The sequence below is a fragment of the Loxodonta africana genome, chromosome 2 (genome assembly GCF_030014295.1).
Source record: "Loxodonta africana isolate mLoxAfr1 chromosome 2, mLoxAfr1.hap2, whole genome shotgun sequence".
Taxonomy (NCBI): domain Eukaryota; kingdom Metazoa; phylum Chordata; class Mammalia; order Proboscidea; family Elephantidae; genus Loxodonta; species Loxodonta africana.
In genome coordinates, this window is record NC_087343.1 from 146,431,075 (window position 1) to 146,453,259 (window position 22,185).

At 40.3% G+C, this 22,185-nt stretch overlaps 1 non-coding gene across 1 annotated transcript; it reads right to left on the minus strand.

The window, feature by feature from the left end:
• Positions 1-3,841: 3,841 nt before the first annotated feature.
• On the minus strand, positions 3,842-3,948 carry LOC111751864 (U6 spliceosomal RNA). The gene has a single exon (XR_002786924.1). It is a non-coding gene; the product is annotated as a U6 spliceosomal RNA (small nuclear RNA).
• Positions 3,949-22,185: the final 18,237 nt, after the last annotated feature.

The following is a 22,185-nucleotide window of genomic DNA, read 5'->3' on the forward strand; positions in this document are numbered from 1 at the left end:
GCCTTTTTTATGATGTGAAACTGTTAACATTGTACTTTCAAAATTGAAAGCAGTCTAAAACTTTAGTTAATATCAACACTTGGCAGGACCCTGCAACAAGTCCAATTGTTGCTGCCCACTTTATTATTTCTAAATTGTTGTTTAAAATGGTTCAGATTTTCTTAGAGTGGAGTACTTACTAATATAGAAAAGACCAGTTTTTCTAACTCATTTTTTTAGTATCGTTATTGAAATATAATTCACATACCATAAAATTCACCCGTTTAAGTGTATAACTCAGTGGTGTTAGTATATGCACAGATTTGTCCAAACATCAACACAAATTAAGTTTAAAACATTTTCATCGTTCCAAAAAGAAACCCCATTCACCATTAGCAGTCGCTCTTTATTTCCTTCAGGCCATGGCAACCACTTACCTACTTTCTATCTTTATGGAATTCCTATTCTGGACATTGCATAAAAATGGAATCCATACCATATGTGGCCGTTCCTGTCGGACTTCTTTCACTTAGCTTGTTTTCAAGGTTCATCTCTGTCAGAGCAGGAATCAGTACTTCATTTCTTTTTATGGCTGAATAATGTCTCACTGTATGCATGTGCCATATTTTGTTTATCCATTTGCCAGTTGGATCCCTGGTGGTGCAGTGGTTAAGAACTCAGCTACTAGCCCAAAGGTCAGTAGTTCAAATCCACCACGTGCTCCTTGGAAACCTTATGGGAAGTTCTACTCTGTCCTATAGGGTTGCTATGAGTCAGAATCAACTCAATGGCAGTGGCTTTGGTTTTGGTTTGGATTCACCAGTTGAAGGAAGTGGTTTTCTTTTTGACTATTATGAATAATGCTACTATGAACATTCGTGTACAAGTTTTTGTGTAGACATATGTTTTCAATTCTCTTGGCTATATATATAGGAGTGGAAATGGTCCATGTTTAACCTTTTGAGGAACTGACAGTCTGTTTTCCACAGTGCCTACACCATTCTAAATTCCCTCCAGCAATGTGTAAGGTTTCCAGTTTCTCTACATCCTCTCCAACACATGTTATTTTCCTTTTTTTTTAATTACAACTATCCTAGTGGATTTGAAGTCACGTATCATTGTGACTTCGATTTGTATTTTCCTAATGACTAATGATATGAGCGTCTTTTCATATGCTTATTGGCCGTTTTATGTCTTCTTTGGAGAAATGTCTATTCAGATATTGAGTTATTTGTCTTTTTATTGTTGAGTTTTAAGAATTCTGTACATATTCTGGACCTTAGACTCTTTTCAAATATGTGATTTATAAATATTTTCTCTTATCGTATGGGTTGTCTTTTCACTTTCTTTATAGTATTCTTCGAAGTACAAATGTTTTTAATTTTGATGAAGCCTGGTGTATCTGTGTTTCCTTTGGTTGCTTGGGCTTTTTGTATCATATCTAAGAAACCATTGACTAGTCCAAAGTCAGGAAGATTTATACTTATGTTTTCTTCTAAGAGTTTTGTATTTTTAACTCTTACATTTATGTGTTTGATTCATTTTGAGTTAATTTTTGTCAGTGGTGTGAAGGTAGGGGTCTACCTTCATTCTTTAGAATAGGTGTTCAGTTGTCGTAGCATCGTTTGTTGAAAAGACTGTTCTTTCCCCACTAAGTGATCTTGGCACCCTTGTTGAAAATCAGTTGACCAATAATGTATGGGTTTATTCCTGGGCTTTCAGTTCTATTCCATTGATCTATATCTCTATCCTTATGCTGGTACCAGTCTTGATTACTGTTGCTTTGTAGTAAGGTTAGAAATTGGGAAGTATAAGCCCTACAAACCTTTTTTTTCTTTTTCAAGATTGATCTGTGCTGAGTTCCTTGCATTTATGAATTTTAGGATCAGCTTGCTAATTCCTGGAAGGAGACCAGCTGGCACTGTGAAGGGGGAATTGCAGTTTGGGGAGTATTGCCATCTCAACACCACCATTAAGTCTTCTGGTTCATGATCGTGGGATGTCTTTCCATTTATTTGTTGTTGTCGTTAGGCGCCGTTGTGTCAGTTCTGACTCATTGCAAACCTATGTACAACAGAACACTGCCCAGTCCTGTGCCATCCTCACAATCTTTGCTATGCTTAAGCCCATTGTTGCAGCCACTGTGTCAGTCCATCTCGTTGAGGGTCTTCCTCTTTTCGCTGACCCTCCACTTTACCAAGCATGATGTCCTTCTCCAGGGACTAGTCCCTTCTGGTAACATGTCCAAAGTAGGTGAGATGAAGTCCCTTGATCCTTGCTTCTAAGGCGCATTCTGGCTGTACTTCTTCCCAGACAGATCTGTTCATTTTTCTGGCAGTCCACGGTATATTCGGTATTCTTCACCAGCACCGTAATTCGAAGGCATCAATCCTTCTTCAGTCTTCCTTATTCATTGTCCACCGTTCGCATGTATATGAGGCGATTGAAAATATCATAGCTTGGGTCAGGCACACCTTAGTCCTCAAAGTGACATCCTTGCTTTTCAACACTTTAAAGAGTTCTGTTGCAGCAGATTAACCTAATACAATATGTCGTCTGATTTCTTGACTGCTGCTTCCATGGACATTGACTATGGATCCAGGTAAAATGAAAACCTTGACAACTTCACTATTTCCTCCATTTATTATGTTGCTTATTGGTTCAGTTGTGAGGATTTTTGTTTTCTTTATGTTTGAGGTGTAATTTATACTGAAGGCTGTGGTCTTTGATGTTCATCAGTAAATGCTTCAAGTCCTCTTCACTTTCAGCAACCGAGGTTGTGTTATCTGCATATCCCAGGTTGTTCACACATCTTCCTCCAATCCTGATGCCGCATTCTTCACGTAGTCAGTTTCTCAGATTATTTGCTTGGCATACAGTTTGAATAAGTATGGTGAAAGGACACAACCCTGACACACACCTTTTCTGACTTTAAACCACGCGGTATCCCCTTGTTCTGTTTGAATGACTGCCTCTCGATCTGTGTGCAGCTTCCTCAGGAGCACAGTTAAGTGTTCTGGAATTCCCATTCTTCTCAATGTTATCCATAATTTGTTATGATCCACACAGTCAAATGCCTTTGCATTTGACTATTTCAATAAAACGCAGGTAAACGTCTTTCTGGTATTCTTTGCTGTCAGTCAAGATCCATCTGACATCAGCAATGATATCCCTCGTTCCACATCCTCTTCTGAATCCAGCTTGAACTCTGGCATTTCCCTGTTGATGTATTGCTGCAACCGCTTTATTTAGGTCTTTAATTTCTTTCAGCAATTCCTTGTAGTCTTCAGCTTGTAAGTCTTCCACTTCTTTTTTTAAATTTATTCCTAAGTATTTTATTCTTTTTGATGCTATTGTAAATGGATGTTTTCTTAATTTCATTTTCTTATTCATTGCTAGTGTGTAGAAATACAATTGATTTGTATACACTGATCTTCTATCCTGCAACCTTGTTGAACTCTTAGTTCTAATAGTTTGTTTAGTGGATTCCTTAAAATTTCTATATACAAGATAATTTCATCTGCAAATAGAGATAGTTTTACTTCTTATAATCTGGATGCCTTTTGTTTACTTTTCTCGCCTAATTGCCTTGGCTAGAGATGCCATTATAAGAATGAATGGAAGTGTTAAGAGAAACATCCTTGTCTGTTGCTGATATTAAGGAGAAAGCATTCAATGTTTCATCATGAAGTATGATGTTAACTGTGCATTTTTCATTGATGTTTTCAGCAGATTGAGGAAGTTCCCCTCCTATTCCTAGTTTGTTGAGTGAGTTTATGATGAAAGGGTGTTGGATTTTGTCAAATGCGTTTTCTGTGTCTTGTGGGATGATCATGTGGGATTTGTCATTTATTCTATTTAAAAGAACACGGAATGTTTCATGAATCTGCCTGTCATCCTTGCACAGGGGCTATGCTAATCTTTTGTTTATCATTCCAGTTTTGGTATATGTGCTGCTGAAACAAGCACCTTCATCTCTGTCTCTTTCTTTTTTAATGTATGGATGGCAAAATGCTCATGTGAAATGGGCAGATCACAGGCACTTTTATTATTCATTTAAGGTGAGGAAAATGGTTCATCATAATTAAGTGACTGGATACAAGTCAAACTCTCAAGAAAGAGGGCTGGATCATAACTCATAATTGCTCTCCAAGGCTGTGTCCTTCAAAACAAGTGCCAGGAACTCCCCTGTGTACAGTAGCTCATAAACCAAGGCTTATGTGTTTAAGGAAGGAAAAAGGTCCAGCAGGACTTTTCGGGTTTTGAGAAGGCTAGAATCATTGTCCTTTGTGAAGTAAAGTTTTGGAGCTCAGAATTGACTCAGTTTTCCTCTATACTATACCCTAAATGGAGCCCTGGTGGCACAATGGTTAAGGGCTCGGCTGCTAACCAGTGATTCAAATCCACCAGCTACTCCTTGGAAATCCTATGGGGCAGTTCTACTCTGTCCTTTAGGGTCACTTGTATGGGTCAGAATAGACTCTGGGGCAACGAGTTTGGTTTGATTTTTGATTATTCCCTTTGCCCTTATCCTTCTAACATTTCATCCCACCACCAGTGGAGATGAAGAGGAGTAAGAGATTTTGACATGACTAGTGGACACCATGCTAGAAGAATGAACTAATCTGTCTTGGAAGAAGTACAGTCAAATACTCCTTAGAAGTGAGGATAGTGGGACTTTGTCTCACTTACTTTGGGCATGTTATCAGTAGGAACCAGTGCCTGGAAAAGAACATCATACTTGGTAAAGTAGAGAATCAGCAAAAAAGAGGAAGACTGTCAACAAGATGGATTGACACAGTGGGTGCGACAATGGGCTCAAACATAGCAACTGTTGTGAGGATGGCACAGAACTGGACAGCATTTCGTTCTGTTGTATATAGGGTTGCTATGTGTTGGAATTGACTCGATGGCACCTGTCTTAGGCTGGGTTCTCTAGAGAAGCAAAACCCGTAAAGTGTATAAATATATACAGAGAAATTTATATCAAGGAAATGGCTTGTGAGATTGTAGAGGCTGGAATGTCCTAAGTCTGTGGGGCAGGATAGAGGGTTCTGATTCACATTGCTGCAAGGGCTGGTGAACCCAAGATCAGCAGGTCGGACAAGTGGGCTCTTGGCTCGCAGGCTGCGAAGATCAGCGAATCCCAAGATCAACAGGCAAGACACAAGACAGCAGGTAAGCTACTAGCTCAAGTCCCAGGAACCATAAGTCAGATGAACAGGAGCCAACTGCAGGATCCAGAGTGAGCAAAAGCACGTGAGCCTTGCCAGAAAAAAAAACCACTTATATTTGATGCAGACCACACGTACACACACACCTGCCCCCAAGGAAACTTTCTTTCAACTGATTGGCTACTCATAGCAGATCCCATCATGGAGGTGATCGCATTATATCAAACTCATCATAAAAGAGATCACATCATCATACGACTGCCAAACTACATCATAACTGCCAAACCATTGAGAATCATGGCCCAGCCAAGTTGACACACAACCTTAATGATCACAGAACCTAACAGCAATAATAGTGGACATCGTAGCACATAAACAGAAGTTTAAATATAGTTCTTTGGATTTGCCATCTGTAAACTGCTAACTCCTAAATTTGCATGTCCAACCCATGGCACTTATGTGAACTACAGAGGTGTATATCTGACTGCCTACTTGGCACCTTCACTTAGATGTCTTAAAAAAAAAAAAAATCAGCTGCCATTGAGTCTATTCCAACTCATAGTGACCCTATAGGACAGAGTAGAACTGCCCTATAGAGTTTCCAAGGAGCACCTGGTGGATTTGAACTGCTGACCTTGTGGTTAGCAGCTGTAGCTCTTAACCACTACTGCATCAGGGTTTCTAAACCAAAACAACCTGTTACCTTTGAGTCAATTCCTACTCACAGTGACCCTATAGGCTTCACAAATTAATTCGTCCACAACTGCACTCCTGGTTGGCATTTCCCAAGCACATCCTCCCCCAGTCTTCTCCTTCTCATTAATGGCAACTCTGTGCTTCCATTTATAAAGGCCCAAAACCTTAAAGCTTCACCCTTAACTTGCCATGCCCCACGGCAGTTAAGTCCTATCAGTTCCATTTTACAAATACATCCAACATCTGATGTTGTTACCATCTTTACTACCCTGGTCCAAGCTACTGTCATTTCTTTTCTGGATTACTCCATTGCTTTCGAAGAGGTCCCCCTTTTCTCTTTGACCCCTATAAGAATAAAAATCAAATCCTCACTTTTTCACTTCTCTGTTCAATCCTGACACCAACTGCCCATGCAGCAGTTCATCCTTTGACTCTAACCACCCATAGCTAGGTCAGAGCCCACAAGTTAAAGGACACAGCCCTGTAGACTCCAAGTAGGTCCACAGTTTCAGATGCTAGCCACAAACTTGGGTGTCCCCATGACACTCATGCTTCTGACCTGCTGGTTTTCCCACTACCTTTCAGGATGCCAGCCACAAGCTTGAGGGCCCCCAGGAGCTCCCCTCATTTCTGACCTGCTGGCTATAAATTCAGGGGTTCCCTCTACCCCCTTAGGATACCAGCTGCAAACTTGGGAGTCCCTAAGCCCCTCTCACTTCTGACCTGCTGACTCCCACTTCTCCCTTGGGTTTGATAATTCACTAGAACTCACAGAAGCACTGTACTTAGGAATTACAGTTTTATTGTAATAAAAATGAAGAGATGCATAGGGCAAGACCTGGCAAGATTCTCAATGTGAAGTTTCCATGTCCCAAAAAGGAACATATTATTCCTTTTTTTTTTTTTTGCTATCCTATGTATATGGATCTCTTTCACCAACCAGGAAGCCCATAGAACTTCAGTGTTCAGAGGTTTTATTGGGGCCTCATTATGTAATTCAAACTCCAGCCCCTCTTTGCTGAGGTCAGTGGATATCACAAGGTGATCGTGAGGTGGGTCTTTCTGACCTGGCCAGCCCCACTGGAGTGCTTTATCACCTCACCTAACTTGTTAGGTGTGGTCTAGAGTCTTTATCAAAGATTCTAAAATTCCAAGGATTTTCTTTTTTTTTTTTTATCTCTCAGGAACAGAGGACAAACACCAAAGTCTTTGGGTAAAGTTAATCGGAACGCCATAGTCCCCTGTCTATTCTCAATACAACAGTCGGAGTGATCCTGTTAAAAGTGTCAGATCATATCACAACCTCTAAAATATTCCCATCTAATTCAGAGTGAAAGCCAAAGTACTTACAGTGGCTCACAGGGCCCTGCACAATCTGGGACCCCCACCCTACCTAATACCTCAACTCCTCCTACTCACCCCCACATTCTCTGCTCTAGTTACCTTATTTCCATTTCTAAATAAACTATTTGGTCATAATGTATTTTTTCAGTGTGCTTTTGAATTCTGTTTGCTAAAATTTTATTTAGGATTTTTTCATTTATGGTTATAAATAAGATTGGGTTATTTTTTTTTTCTGTTTTCTTGCAATCCTTATCATATTTTGGTATCAATAAAAGGTTTTCATCTTTTCTATATTATTAGATATTTTAAAAGTCATTGGGATCATCTGTTCTTTAAAGGTTAGTAGAATTGTAGAATTCCCCTGTGAAACCATGGGCATGGTGTTTGTTGGCTTTTTTTTTTTTTTTTTGAGAGGTTTGGTATTTTTCAAATCTATTTCTTTTGTATAAATTGGTCTGTTTTGGTTTTCTGTCTTTCCTGGGTCAGTTTTGGTAACTTAAGTTGTCTAGAAAAATTGTATATTTCATATAAGTTTTCAAATTTATTTGCATGAATTGTGTAAAGTATTCTTTATGAGTTCTTGGTTTTGCTTTGTTTTGTTTGAACTTTCCTTTGTGTGATTATTTCCCCTTTATAATTTCTACTTTAAGGTTATTTGTGCATTTCCTGTCTTTTTTTTTTTTTTTTATGTTTAACTTAGCTTGTGGCTTACCTTATTCAGTAAATCCTAAAAACAAGCTTATTTATAGGTTGTACTATATATTTTTTAAACTGATTAATTTCTGTATTTCTGTTGGTTTATTTAATTCTTTTTCTAGCTTTTTAAGTTAGCTCTTCTTTTTTTTATTATTCATGTTGATATAGTTATTTAAGGCTGTAAATTTCCTTTGGCCACTGCTTTAGCTCTATAACATAGATTCTTCTATATGGAGTTTTCATTATTACTGTTTTCTAGAAATCCTGCACTTTCAATTTGTATTTTTTCTTTGGTCTTGGAATTATTTAATACAGACCACACACACACACACACACCCTGCACGTACCAATACCAAACCAAACCCATTACTGTCAAAATGGAGGAGCATGTTTTCTGAATGGGCTATGCATTTCAATGCTTATTGTATTATTAGACAATATTGCCTGTCTTAGTTATCTAGTGTTACTGTAACAGAAATGACACAAGCGGGTGGCTTTAATAAACATTTTTATTTTCTCACGGTTTAGGAGGCTAGAAGTCCAAATTCGCGGTGCCAGCTCTAGGGGAAGGCTTTCTCTCTCTGTTGGCTCTCAGGGAAGGTCCTTGTCTCTTTTCAGCTTCTGTTCCTTAGCTCTTTGATGATCTTCATGTGGCATCTCCTTTCCCCCATCTCTGCGTGCTTCTCTGTGTCTAATCTGTTTTTTTAATATCTCAAAGGCGATAGGCTTAAAACGCACCTACACTGATATGACCTCTTAACAAAGAAAACCCATTCCCAAATGGGATTATAACCACAGGTATAACCAAAAAGCCTAAACCCTTTGCCAACTCATAGTGATCCTATAGGACAGAGTAGAACTGCCACCCATGGTTTCCAAGGAGCGCCTGGTAGATTCGAACTGCTGACCTTTTGGTTAGCAGCTGTAGCTCTTAGCCACTACATCACCAGGGTTTCCACCACAGGTATAGGGATTAGAATTTACAACACATATTTTTGGGAGACACAATTCAATCTATAACACTACCTATGTTATTTTTACTTAGGGAATTTATTGAGGTTTGGTTTGTAGTCCATTGTGTATGTGTGTGTGCGGGCATGTGCGTGTGTGTGTGTGTGTGTGTGTATTCCAGGGGACTTGAAAGGTGAATCAAAGTCATCTTTCATTAGTGTATTGCTGCTGTGTTATTTCATGGATAGATATTCTTAACTGTTCATTTCTTATGGTGAATTATAGCCTTTATCATGTCCAAAGTTTTTTGTCCTGAATTCTTTGTTGTCGAATATTAAAATTTTTAATGTTTGTATTTTCCTGGTATGCCTTTCTTTATCCATCCGATCATTATTAACCTTTCTGAATCATTTTGTCTTAAATGCATACAGCCTAGAGTTGAATTTGACTTTGTGATCGATTTTGAAAACCTTTTTTAAAATAGATGAATTAAACTCATTTTTATTTATTGATATGAGAGATATGCTTGGTCTTAATTCTGTCATATTATTTCATGTTATGTTTTTTGTAATTTTGTTATATATTTGCTCTTTTTTTTTTTTAATGCAGTTTTGATATTTAGGAAGGTTTGCATTTTTATTCCAAGAGTTACCTTTGTAAAATACTCTTTTGGGACAGTATCTTTTGATTCCCTACTATAAACAACAATAAAATTAACTTGTAGTCTTATCCTCTCTCCTTCCTCCAGAATTATTGTTCCCTCTAGAATTATCAGTCTTAGTGTTTATGTTAGATATGTTTAAACTTCTACTTTATGTGGAAGCCTTAAATACTATCCTTTGAGTCAATCAATTTGTGGCAATCGGTGAGCTCATTCTTTTTTTTTTTTTTTTTTTCTAAATGTGCTTTAGGTGAAAGTTTATAAATCAAGTCAGTCTCTCATACAAAAAGTTATGCACACCTTGCCATGTACTCCTAGCTGCTCTCCTCCTAATGAGACAGCGCATTCCTCCTCTCAAGCCTGTATTCCCCGTGTCCATTCAACCGACTCCTGTCCCCCTCTTCTTTCTCATCTTGCCATCAGACAGGAGTTGCCCACATAGACTCAAGTATCCACTTGAGAGTGAGCTCATTCTTATTGCTACCTTTTCTTTCCTTTCTTCCACTTTTATTGGCTCCAAGTCATTTCTACAATATTGGAGCATATAGTATTTGCATTCTGATCTGTCACCCTAATCTCTTTTTTTTTAAAAAAAAAAAAAAAAAAAAAGCTCTACATTTGTTTTAATCTTAGTTCTACAGTTAAATGTATTCACTGCTCAAGAAAAGTGACTTTACCCTGATTTCCTCAGTCATCTCTTGGTTGGCTAAAGCTTGTCCCCTGTACAGTGCTTCTTAAACTTTAATGTGTATACAGATCACCTGAGGATCTTGTTAAAATGCAGATTTTTGATTCAGTAGGTCTGAGATGACGCATGAGAATCTGCATTTCCAGCAAGCTTCCAGGTGATACGGATGCTGCTGGTCCATGGTTCTAGTAGGTTCTTTGAAAGGGCTTAGGAGGATAATATACCCTCATTTTTTTTACAGATATTAAAATCTTAGTCTATAGTGATAAACTAACTAGGTCCAAAATGGAGTCACTGATGCTGAGCCTCAAGTCAGCAAACTGAAACCTAAGTTTCTATTTCATGTAAATACCTAACTTTCCAAGGAGTTGAAATCCAAGTCAATCAGTTGATTCTCCCAGAAATGGAAACCTAAGCTAGCTAATCAGGACTTGATTGATCAGTTTAACCTGGTTCAAAATTTCTCCTTGATCCTCAGATAAGGAGAGAAAATGCCTCCCAACCAATCCAAAAATTACCCAGTATATCTTCCTTGTTTTCTGTTTGTCTGCTTTTACAAAAGCCTTTCTGCCTGTATGCGCTTCAGAACTCTTGTCTGACTTTCAGACCAAATGTTTCCCGGTTCATGAACTGAAAAATAAAGCTAATGAGTTCATATACAAATTTAATATTGTGAAATTTTTATTTTTAACAATAGACTTTATACTTGAAGATCACTTTGGCTGGATAGAATCCTTAGCCCATCTGTTTCTTCCTTTGAGTGTCTTGTGGTTGTTGCCCAACTGTTTATATGGTAGTATTTGTTGCCCTGGAGAAATGGTAGAGAGGTGGGGCTAGGGTAACTCTCTTGGTTGCCACAGTGAAGGGCCTCAAACATGGCCCCTGTGAGGAGCTACTTCTCTGGATTTCAGAACCCAGCCTGGTTGAGGAGAGCTTCTCTGTCCAGCTGTGTGTTTTCTGGGTTTCTTCCCAGCTCTTGTTTTCTAAGAGGATGTACCGGCTAATAAGAGTTTTACTTTTTCCAGCACTTTCCAAGACTTCATTGTCCCCAGCAAACCTGCTTCGTTAAATTTAAGCCCTGCTCTCAGCATTTCCCTCTCAGAATGGTGTCCACCCCTTCTGGAAGGGAATAATTGCTGGAGCTTTTGAACTTTGCGAGGCACTACATCCCCATTCTCACTCATGGTTCTTCACAAGGTTGCCCATTCTGCTCCACCTTTAACAGCTCTTAACAATTCGAAGGTTGCAGTTTTCTGCTGGTTTCATGTAGTAAGTAGTTTGCAGGTTTATTGTTGTTAATTGTCATTGTTGGAGTGTGGAAAGATTCAGAACTAAACTGTTGCAGTGTTCCTTCAGAAATGGAACATGGCCCTATTTTTAAATTATAAAAAAATATAATCAATGCCTCTCTGACATCTTTCAACTAAATTTCTGTTGATAGCCATGGTTTTTACCATCTTATAATTTCCTAGAAGTGGAATTCCAGATTCAGAAGAGCATGCCTACTTTTAAAGCTTTTACTACGTCTTGCCAAATTACCCTCCAGAAAATTTGTATTTAAGTTTCCATTCCTACCAGCTGAAGGATTACGCTTTAAAGCCTGTGGATAGTTACTGCAATCACTACTCTCCTGTATTCTTGGATTTCCAGACTCTCTTGAGCACTTCTATTTGTGCAGCCACCACTTTGTGGCTGCTGAATCTGTAGAAGTCTCTGGCCCTGGCACCATGGGGCTGTGAACTCCGTTAGTCCTTATTTACCCTTCAGCACCTCCAGCTCTTCCGTTCAGATTTTGAGCCCTAAAAAGGAATGTAAGTCCAACAGGTGGAAACCTTCTGGAAATGCCTTAGAAGAGGCCTTCTAGTAGACAGTCATATGAGAGTGCTGAAACACGGAACCTAGGGTTGTTCTTTTTTTTTTCCTTCCCACCATGGAAAGCTCAGCAAGTAACCTAAATTCATGGAGGTCTTAGAAGTACCCAAGAAAAAAAAAACACCTACTTTTCCTCCATACATGATAAAACTGATCTAAAATAGCCAAGTGAACTGCAGAAGCAGTTTTATCCTTGGTCAATCTGACTTGGGAAAGCAGAAAATGCAGGTGCATTGAAAATATTAAGTGAAGTGGGCTCTTAGGTTTCAGCGTTGGAGCTCTTCAACCTTGCTTCACAGCTTCTGCAAAGGAAGGTTTTGCCAACCAAAGGGGATGTGTTAGCCATTAAAAGCTTTGAAACCTTGGAATCTGCCGCTATTAAACGAAGTATTTCTGAATGCTGAATATTCCCCTCCCAGGGCTTCTCGGGGCATCCTGACTCTCCAACAGCATACAGCTCCCACAAGGACAAATAATATGCAAAACTTTTTTGGTCTTACGTATGATAATTGCTCAGTTAACATCACAAGGCGATAGAAATTAAGTTCCCCAAAGGCTTCCTACTGCAGGAAGTTACCCTGCTATTTACTGCAAAGGTAGTAAAGATTAAAATCAGGTTAGCATCTATCTTACAGAAGTCTCTGTTAATCCATTATTTATATTCATATAAAATGCCATTTCTATATCAAAATGCATGAATGTTTTAACCTGTTGTAAATGTAAGCTTACTTTTTTTTTTCCTATTGAATTAAATGAGCCTTCTCTCTGCCAGAACCCTTAAAATTGGTGCTCTTATTTATAAGACCAGTCTAGTGGCTGCTTTTACTTTACTGAATGGATGTTCAGTGTTCAGATCACAGAAAGTTATAGTTCTCTGCTCTTCTGCATGCCTCGGGCCATACCAGAAGAACTAACTCTTCAGTCTGTGTGCCTTATTTTAAGCATAGCACTGATGAACTAAAGTGCTCCCAGGGAAGGGCAAGAAGAAGGAGAAACAGAAACCAGGTTATATGAGAAGCAAAGGACACTGTTGGAGAGGCCCTGTACTTGTCTTCAGATCTTTGAAGGGCTGTTTGTAGGAGACAGCTCATTCTTCATTGCTTTCAAGATAGGCATGGGACCAAAGAGTGAGAGCTATATAAATGCAGATTTCATATTTAAATGATAGAAGTTTAAACAATTAGACCTGTCTGAAAAAGACAACATCATGACTCAGCAACCCTATAGGGCAGAGCAGAACTGCCCCACAGGGTTTCCCGAGGCTGTGATCTTTACAGAAGCAGACTGCCACATCTTTCTCCTGCAGAGCAGCTTGTAGGTTAAAACCGCAGACCTTTCGGTTAGCAGATGAGTGCTTTAACCACTGCACAATCAAGGTTCCAAAAGACTTTCTTGGGTAGAAATGAGTTCCCCATCGTTGGGAGAATTCAATTGGTCATCTCACCAGTCTACAATAAACTCATGATTGAACTAGATATATAATGAAATCTTTCACAATTATTTTTTAAATATAGGACCACAGACATTTAAAAAAATATTGTGTTTTAGGTGAAAGCTTACACGGCAAATTAGATTTCCATTCAACAATTCATACACAAATCGTTCGGTGACATTGGTTACAATCCCCGCAATGTGTCAGCAGTTTCACCATTTCCACCCCGCCAGCCCTGTTTCTATGCATCCAGTTTCCCTGCCCCTCTGTCATGGATTGAACTGTGTCTGCCAAAAATATCTGTCAACTTTGCTGGGCCATGATTCTCATTATTGTGTGATTGTCCACCATTTTATGTGATTTTCCTGTATGTTGTAAATCCTATCACTATGATGTAATAAGATGGATTAGCAACAGTTGTATTGGTGAGGTCTATAAGATTAGGTAGTGTCTTAAGCCAGCCTCTTTTGAGATATAAAAGAGAGAAATGAGCAGAGAGACATGGGGACCTCATACGACCAAGAAAGCAGTGCTGGGAGCAGAGTGCGTCCTTTGGACCTGCGGTTCCTGTGCTGAGATGCTCCCAGACCAAGGGAAGACTGATGACAAGGACCTTCCTCCAGAGCTGTCGAGAAAGCTTTCCCCTGGAGCCAGTGCCCTGAATTCAGACTGTGAGACAATAAACTTCTCTTTGTTAAAGCCATCCACTTGTGGTATCTCTACTATAGCAACACTAGATGACTAAGACAGAATTTGGTACTGGGATGCTGCTCTAACAGACACCTAAAATGTGGAAGCAGTTTTGAAACTATGAATGACAGAGAAGTGGCAGAGAACGAGCAGTGGCAGAGAACAAGCAGCAGCAGAACCAGGAGACCAGAGTGAGACAGCGCTGGAGCCAACTCATGGAGTGAGAGAGCTGAGTGCCTGTGCTCAGGAGGCTTCCTGGCAGAGTGGGGTGCCTCCAGGCACTTATTGGTAAAGCTACTGAGTTTTGGAACACTTGCCCCAGCAGGGCAGATGCAGGTGCAAGGCCCAAGGAGCTGAGAGGCCAAGAAACCAGGAAGCAGAAGTTGAAGAGACAAGGAACACAAGAAGCCAAGCTGCCTCAGTCTCAAAAGGTATGGCAGGATGTCTGGGGTTTCAAAAGGTGGAGCCATGGCCTCTGGTGTTTCTAAGGGTGGAGTTGCTGCTCAGATGGAGTAGGAGAATTGTGCGCCTAAAGCCGATGGAGCAGAGTTGCTGTTCCAGTGGGCCTGGAAGGCGGAGCTGAAGCCCAGGGCAAGAGGCCTCCACTCAGAATCTGGAGAATGTGGCCAATACCTAGAGTCTGAAGAGCGGGGCTATTGTGTAAATGGTCTCAGAGAACAGAGGATTATTTTCAAAGCCTTGAGGGTAAATGTAACGGTGTTCTGCTGACTTGCTTGGTGCCTATTATTCCTTCTTTCCCTCCAGTTTCTCCCATTTGTAATGGATATGTCTAGCATGTGCCTGTTCTGCCAATGTACCTTTGGAAGCAGATAACTTGTATTCTAGATTTCACAGATGAGGAAGAATTTCTGGACTTTGGACTTGGAGTTGATTTAAGACTTTTGCTATACAATGGGGTGAATATGTTTTACATGTGGCAAGTACATGAATTCTTGGGGGCCAAGTGGAAAGCCTGGTAGCATAGTGGTTGAGAGCTACGGCTGCTAACCAAAAAAGGTCAGCAGTTCAAATCCACCAGGCGCTCCTTGGAAACCGTATGAGGCAGTTCTACTCTGTCCTATAGGGTCACTATGAGTCGGAATCGACTCTACGACAATGGGTTTGGTTTTAAAGGGTAGAATGTTGTGGATTGAATTGTGTCCCCTCAAAATATCTGTCAACTTAGCTGGGCCCTGATTCTCATTATTGTGTGATTGTCCACCATTTTATGTGAATTCTCTATATGTTGTAGATTCTATCACTATGATGTAATAAGATGGATTAGCAGCAGTTATATTGATGAGGTCCACAAGATTAGGGAGTGTCTTAAGCCAGCCTCTTTTGAGATATAAAAGAGAGAAATAAGCAGAGACATGGGGACCTCATACTACCAAGAAAGCAGTGCTGGGAGCAAAGCGCATACTTTGGACCCGAGATTCCCGTGCTGAGATGCTCCAAGACCAAGAGAAGACTGATGACAAGGACCTTCCTCTAGAGCCGATGGAGAGAAAAAGCGTTTCCCTGGAGCCAGCACCCTGAATTCAGACTTCTAGCCTACTGGACTGTGAGAAAATAAGCTTTTCTTTGTTAAAGCCATCCACTTGTGGTATCTCTGTTATAGCAGCACTAGATGACTAAGACACCCTCTTTGCCTTCTCATCTTCACTTTTGGGTAACTGTTAACCACTTGGTCTCATATAAGTCTCATATAGTTGATTGTTTAAAGGAGCACATTCGTTAAGGATGTCATTGTTCATTTTATAAGCCAGTCTGTTATTTGGCTGAAAGGTGACCTCCGGGAGTGGCTTCAGTTCCAGGTTAAAAGGGTATCTTAGGGCAATAGTCTTGGGAGTTCCTCTAGTCTCTAAGTCCAGTCTTTTTGAGGAATTTGAGTTTTGTTCTACATTTTTCTTCTGTTCTAACTGGGACCTTCTATTATGTCCCTGGTCAGAACTGTCTGTAATGATAGCCAGGCACCATCTGGTTCTTCTGGTCTCAGGCTAGAAGAGACTGTGGTTCACATGGGCCATTAGTCCTATGGACTAATTTCTTCCTTGAGCTTTTGGTTTCCTTCACTCTTCTTTGCTCCAGACAGGAAGAGACCAATAGTTGTATCTTAGATGGCCACTCACAAGCTTTTAAGACCCCAGATGCTACTCACCAAACTAGGATGCAGAACATTATCTTTATGAACCAAGTTATGCCAATTGACCTAGTTGTCCCACGAGACTATAGTCCTGAGCATTTAGACCCAGTAAATCAATCCCACTAGGTATTTGGATATGTCTAGGAAGTATCCCTAACTTTGCCCACTATGTGCTTTATTGCATATATGAATATATACACAGCACATACAAACATATATATACGCATATGCCCACAAATATACCTATATATGCACATGCATGTACTCCCATATGCCTTCCCATACCCGTGTAGCATACATATGTACCTATATAACCACTCACATATTTTTTGCTTGTAATTACTGTTGTTGCAAGATTGTATATGCTATAACATTTACCATAGTTATCCTTTATTCTTGTACCTCTCCGTGTCTTCATTTACCTTGGTCAATTTGTGCTGACCTCCCCCATATTGTGTATTGCCTTTCCCATCACCAGAATTATCACATGTCTACTATCTAGTAAGTGATTTCCCTTCACTCCCCTTGCAGTCCCTGGTAATCACCAAAGAACTTTGCTTTCTGCATGTATACCTATTCTTGACTTTTTATAAAAGTGGTATCATACAATATTTATCCTTTTGTGTTTGATTTATTTAACTCTGCATAATGTCCTCCAGATTCATCCATGTTATTTTTCTCAGACTCATCATTATTCTTTATTGTTGCATAATATTTCATTATATGTATATACCACAATTAGTTTATCCATTCATCCATTGATAAGCCATTTGTTCTTAGAAAATTTGAAGGGATATTTAAGCAAAGCAAAAACCTTTTGTTGTTCCAGCCACTGGTGTTGTAGACCACTACCCATCTATCAGTTTGCCATACTATGATGGCTTGTGTGTTGCCATAATGCTGGAAGGTGGCACAAACAGTTAAGTACTTAACTGCTAACAGAAAGGCAGTTTTAACCCACCCAAAGGCTCTGTGGGAGAAAGACCTGGTGATCCACTGCCGTAAAGATTATAGCCAAGAAAACTTTATGGGATAGTTCTTCTCTGTCACATGGGTTGTCATGAGTCAGAATCAACTCAACAGCACCCAACGATAGCAATATGATGCTATAAGCTATGCCGCCAGTGTTTCAAATACCAGCAGGCTCACCCATGGTAGGCAAGTTTCGTCAGAGCTTCCAGACTGAAACAGTCTAGGAAAAAAATCCTATAGATCACAACAGGATATTGTCCAATATAGTGCTAGAAGATGAGTCCCCTATGTTAGAAGGCACTCAAAATACACAGTGACCCCAACAATGGACTTGAGCTGCTGTTGACATCTATTCGCATATGCAATAATAATAGCAAAACAACAAAAATGCTTTATATTCTTGTCCTTTCACATTTTCAATTATCCAGATTTTAGCTGTTTCTCTTTCTCCATATAAATTCATATTTATGTATTTCCAGAATATATATGTATATTTTCCAGAGATGGTTTTCACTTTCAAGAGTACTTGTCTCATTAGCCTTAATTCTATTAATTCCAAAGAACAGTTTCCCAATCACAAAAGGGAGAAAGTGATTACATTCCTGCCTTTAGTCAGTGGTGATGGAGGATCTCCCTACAATTCAAGAATAAAAGCCCCTCTGAGAGCAAAACTCTTAAGTGCCCACCTTGCAGACAAGATTAGGTATCGGTGTAAGATATTTGCTTAAAGAGATAGTTTTTGAATAAAAAGCAAGAGGTGGTGATGCTGACACCCTACTCCTTAATTTAGCTAAATAGAGGTCACTTCACATCCTGCCTTCCCTGCTCTTGGGAGAAGGAGTGCTACCCAGGGATATGAGACCCCACAGAAGACTGGGGAACAGGTCTTGAGCCCTGAGGGACAGATGGAGGGAAGAGGGCCAGGCTTTGGGCCCTCAAGTGGGTCCTGCAATCTCTCAAATACAATTCTGGGCTCACATAGACTGGCCAGGGAATGGTTGGCACTGTGCCACACACACCTTGCCTAGATACCAAATCACAGCTCAGTAACTGACCAGTACATTTGTCAGTTTCTATACACATCTCCCACACTGTGACCATTAACTGCGGAAGAACTTTCTGGTTCCATTATCTCTTTAGCCACAGGCCTAACGGGCTAGTAAAAGGAGAGCCTATATTAAGGATTGCCAGATTTACCAAATAAAAATACAGGATGCCCAGTTAAAATTGAATTTCAGATAAACAACAAATAATTTTTCAGTGTGAGTATATCCCACCTGTATTTTATTTGACAACCCTGCCACATCTTCCAGTTAAGATTTAAGCCTCTGGGAAAAAAAAAAAAAAAGGAGGTGGGAGGTAAGCAGGACAGAAACAACTCACAGACATGTAGTTAATGAATTTCTAACGATCTGTAATTTTGTATTTCTTAATTTAAATATTTTCTATTTATTTTTCTTTCAAAAATTCCTCTTAATCTTTGTGAAAATAATGTATACATGCAGAAAAATTTAAAAAATCAAGTAGTACTCAAAGGCATATGCTGAGATATAGCTGTCCCCGGTCCCACTGAACACCACCCCCTAGTCTGATCTCCAGAGGTTCCCACTTAAACTCTTGAAGCTGTTTCTCCCAGTTTTAACCCCCTCCCGAGTATTTCTAAATAATACACTTATGCTGCTATTTCGTTGATTTGTCAGTTTTAAAGGTTATCCATTTGCTTGCAAGTATGGGAGATAAAGATTTGTTTCTTTTTCCTACCACCACCTGCATCCTTCTTTCCCTCCCTCATCTACCAACATCGTTTATTAAGTCTTTGGTTAAATCGATGTTCTGTGTTTACATTATTATGTCTAGGTAAATACTTTTTTGCTGTTATATTTGTTTTCTTTTATAATTTGTGTGTGTTGGTGCAATAGATTGATTAGTGTGTGGCCTTTCTAGCCATGGTCTTGTAACTCCCACCCAGGTGATTGAGTGGGACTGTGCGATAGGTAATTGTGGCCTACCAAGGGGATTTGTCAGTTTTGCCTTAAAAGAGAGCCAATTCCAGAGCAGAGAGGAGGATCGTACTACAACGAAGGAAGAACAGCCAGGAATGGAGAAAGGGAGAGAACCCTGAAGATGGTGCGAAGCAGTGGCAGGAGAGACCCGGGAGCAGAGACCCAGTGGCAGGAGATAGCACAGTGGGCTTCCCAGCCCCCTGACAGAGAAAACCGAATGCCTTTGGGCAGAGAAAGGCGTGCCTGTGAGCACAACTGGGAAGGGACTGTCCTGATGGAAGAACTGTATCCTTAGTGTTCTCGAGCCTGAATTGTAACTGTTACTTCCCTAATAAACCTCATAATTGTGAGAATTGTCTGTGAGTTCTGTGTGGCCATGCAACGAAATATTGAACCCAGTAGAGAGTGCTGTGGGAGGGGCAGTTCGTGTCAGACTTAGTAAAGATGATGGAGAAAGGAGGCTTGCCTGGCCCCGCCTCATAGGAATCAGCCTTGGGTTGTTGATCCTGGTTCTCTTTCCCCCTTGTGGGGTTGGAGAAGGTCAGACACCGCCCCCAAGCCGTTTTTACAATGGGTTTCTTTTTGTAGTTAGTAACTGCCTCATATTTCTTATTTACTTTTTTTTTTTTTTTAAATAAACTTAATGATACTAATGTCCACAGCCCTCCATAGCTTCTTAACGTATTTTTCTATCTAGTCACGCCTATCGGGTAATTCATCCAGCCCATCTTATTCCTGAAGTCCTCTTTTCTCTGGCTCAGAAAGGGCGCTCATCCCTACGCTTGGTGCTGTCATCCTAGGTCTCCTTTACTATCAGCCTGGGCGTCCCTTCCTCTACCCAGTTCTGAGCATGTCTTTTTCACCCATTGTTTGAGTAGAGTGCTTCCTTAGAAAGGGAGCATTAGATGTAAATTATTTGAGATCTTCCATGCCTAAAAATATCGTTTAGTCTACCATTTCTCCAGATTGATGATTTGGGTTTAGATTCTCAGCTGTATATGATCCTCACTCAGAATTCTGAAGGTGTTGCTCCATTATCTTCCCGCTTCCGGTGTTATAGAGAAGAAATCCCATGTCATTCTGATTCCTGATCCTTTGAATTGGACTGTTTTTTTCCTTCTGAATCCTTTTAGGGTCCTTTCTTTGTTCCTGGTGTTCTGACATTTCATGATAATGGCCCTTGAGTTGCAAACCTTATTTTCCTACCTCAGGGATATTATTTATAGCATTTTTCTTCTCCTTGCTGAATTTCTGCTTTCTTCCTCCACTGCCCCCAACGTGTCTCTTATTTCTGAGGCTTTCCTTAAATGTCTGCGTGATCTTTGGCTCTTCAACCGTATTTAAGAATTATGTGCTAAAGAGATGATTGGGTGTTCTTTGTGCTTGGGTGGAGCTTGTCTAATGGTGAACTATCCTGGACAGGCTGAATGGTGGTAAGCTGGCCTTTCTGTTGGGGTCCCCAAATGCTGTATCTGTAGGTCTTTTCCTTAGATCTGCTCAGTTTCTACAGAAAAGGATTCTTTAGTCTCCTGCCTGGTGGTGGGAGGTATGCCTGGCTGCTAGAGTTCTAGAAGCTAGGTGAGGAAAAGGGGCTAGGGAAATGTTTATTTTTCAGTAACTAGACTTCTGTTTATTGCCCATGTTTTCAGCTCTGTACTTCATACCCACCTTCCATAGAATCTAAAGTGTCCATCCAAGTAACCCAGGGTGTAAACCTCAGGTTTCCTGCAGGAGCAGACAAGGTGTAGTGACCCCATTGCCCACCTAGGACTCTGCTCCCATTTACAGCTATGCCTTCTTTTTCCACAGCAAACTTGCTGGTTCTTATCCAGAACCCCTCCCAGAAGGTATCAGGGCTTCAGCTTCCTCCACACTGCTGTATGACTCACCACTCCTTCCTCAGCTTCCCATCTTCCAAAACGTGTTGACATCTTTCGTCTACTGCCATCTCCTCTCCTATTCTCATAGACATTGTGGGTTTATATATATATTTTTTTAACTTTTTTATAGTTGTTTTCTGTAGGGTTTTGGGAGGGAACAGAGAGAGATTTATGAGAGACTCTTCTACCATGTTTAGCCAGAAGTTCTCTGGTGTCAGTTTTCACATGGGAGCACTTGATGGTAACAATTTCCAGGCCCAATTCTGAAATAACTCTTGCTTTCAGTTAACACACTTTTTATTTCATTGTGGGGTAGGTGTTTCTTTTGGGAAATGGAGCAAAGTCCAAACACACACTGTTTAATAATATCAGTAAAACACTCTTCACCTTTTGAACAACAACAACAAGACACCAGCATGTTTCTCTGCCTTTTTGCCTGGGAACAGAGGATAGAAAAGCATGAGCGGCACTTTGAAATATGGCTCTTGCGCCAATGCTTACAGGACCCTCTCTGTCTTCTGTGCTTGAATGAATAAAAGCAAGAAGAATGCCGAAATACCTTCTTTGAATTAATCATGAGCCCCACCTCTCCTGCTATCCTGTGTTTACACATTACTGCTATTGTGTTGTATCTTTGTATCTGCTGACGGATTGCCTTTCATCGCAGGCCAGAAAAAAACCCCCTCATTTAAAGAGCTGCATGTGGCTCTTGAGCTTTGAGGGGCATTTTAGCAAAAATTTGTCGTTCCTCTTATAAACCAAAACCAAACACATTGCTGTCAAGTCAGTTCTGACTCGCAGCGACCCTGTAGGACAGAGTAGAGCTGCCCCATAAGGTTTCCAAGTTTGTCGTCTTCACGAAAGCAGACTGCCACACCTTTCTCCCTCAGGGCAGCTGATGAGTTCGAAGCACCGACCTTTCTGTTAGCAGTGGAACACTTAACCACTATGTTACCAGGGCTCCTATCATTCCTCTTAAAGAAGGGCTCAAAGTCTTAGGG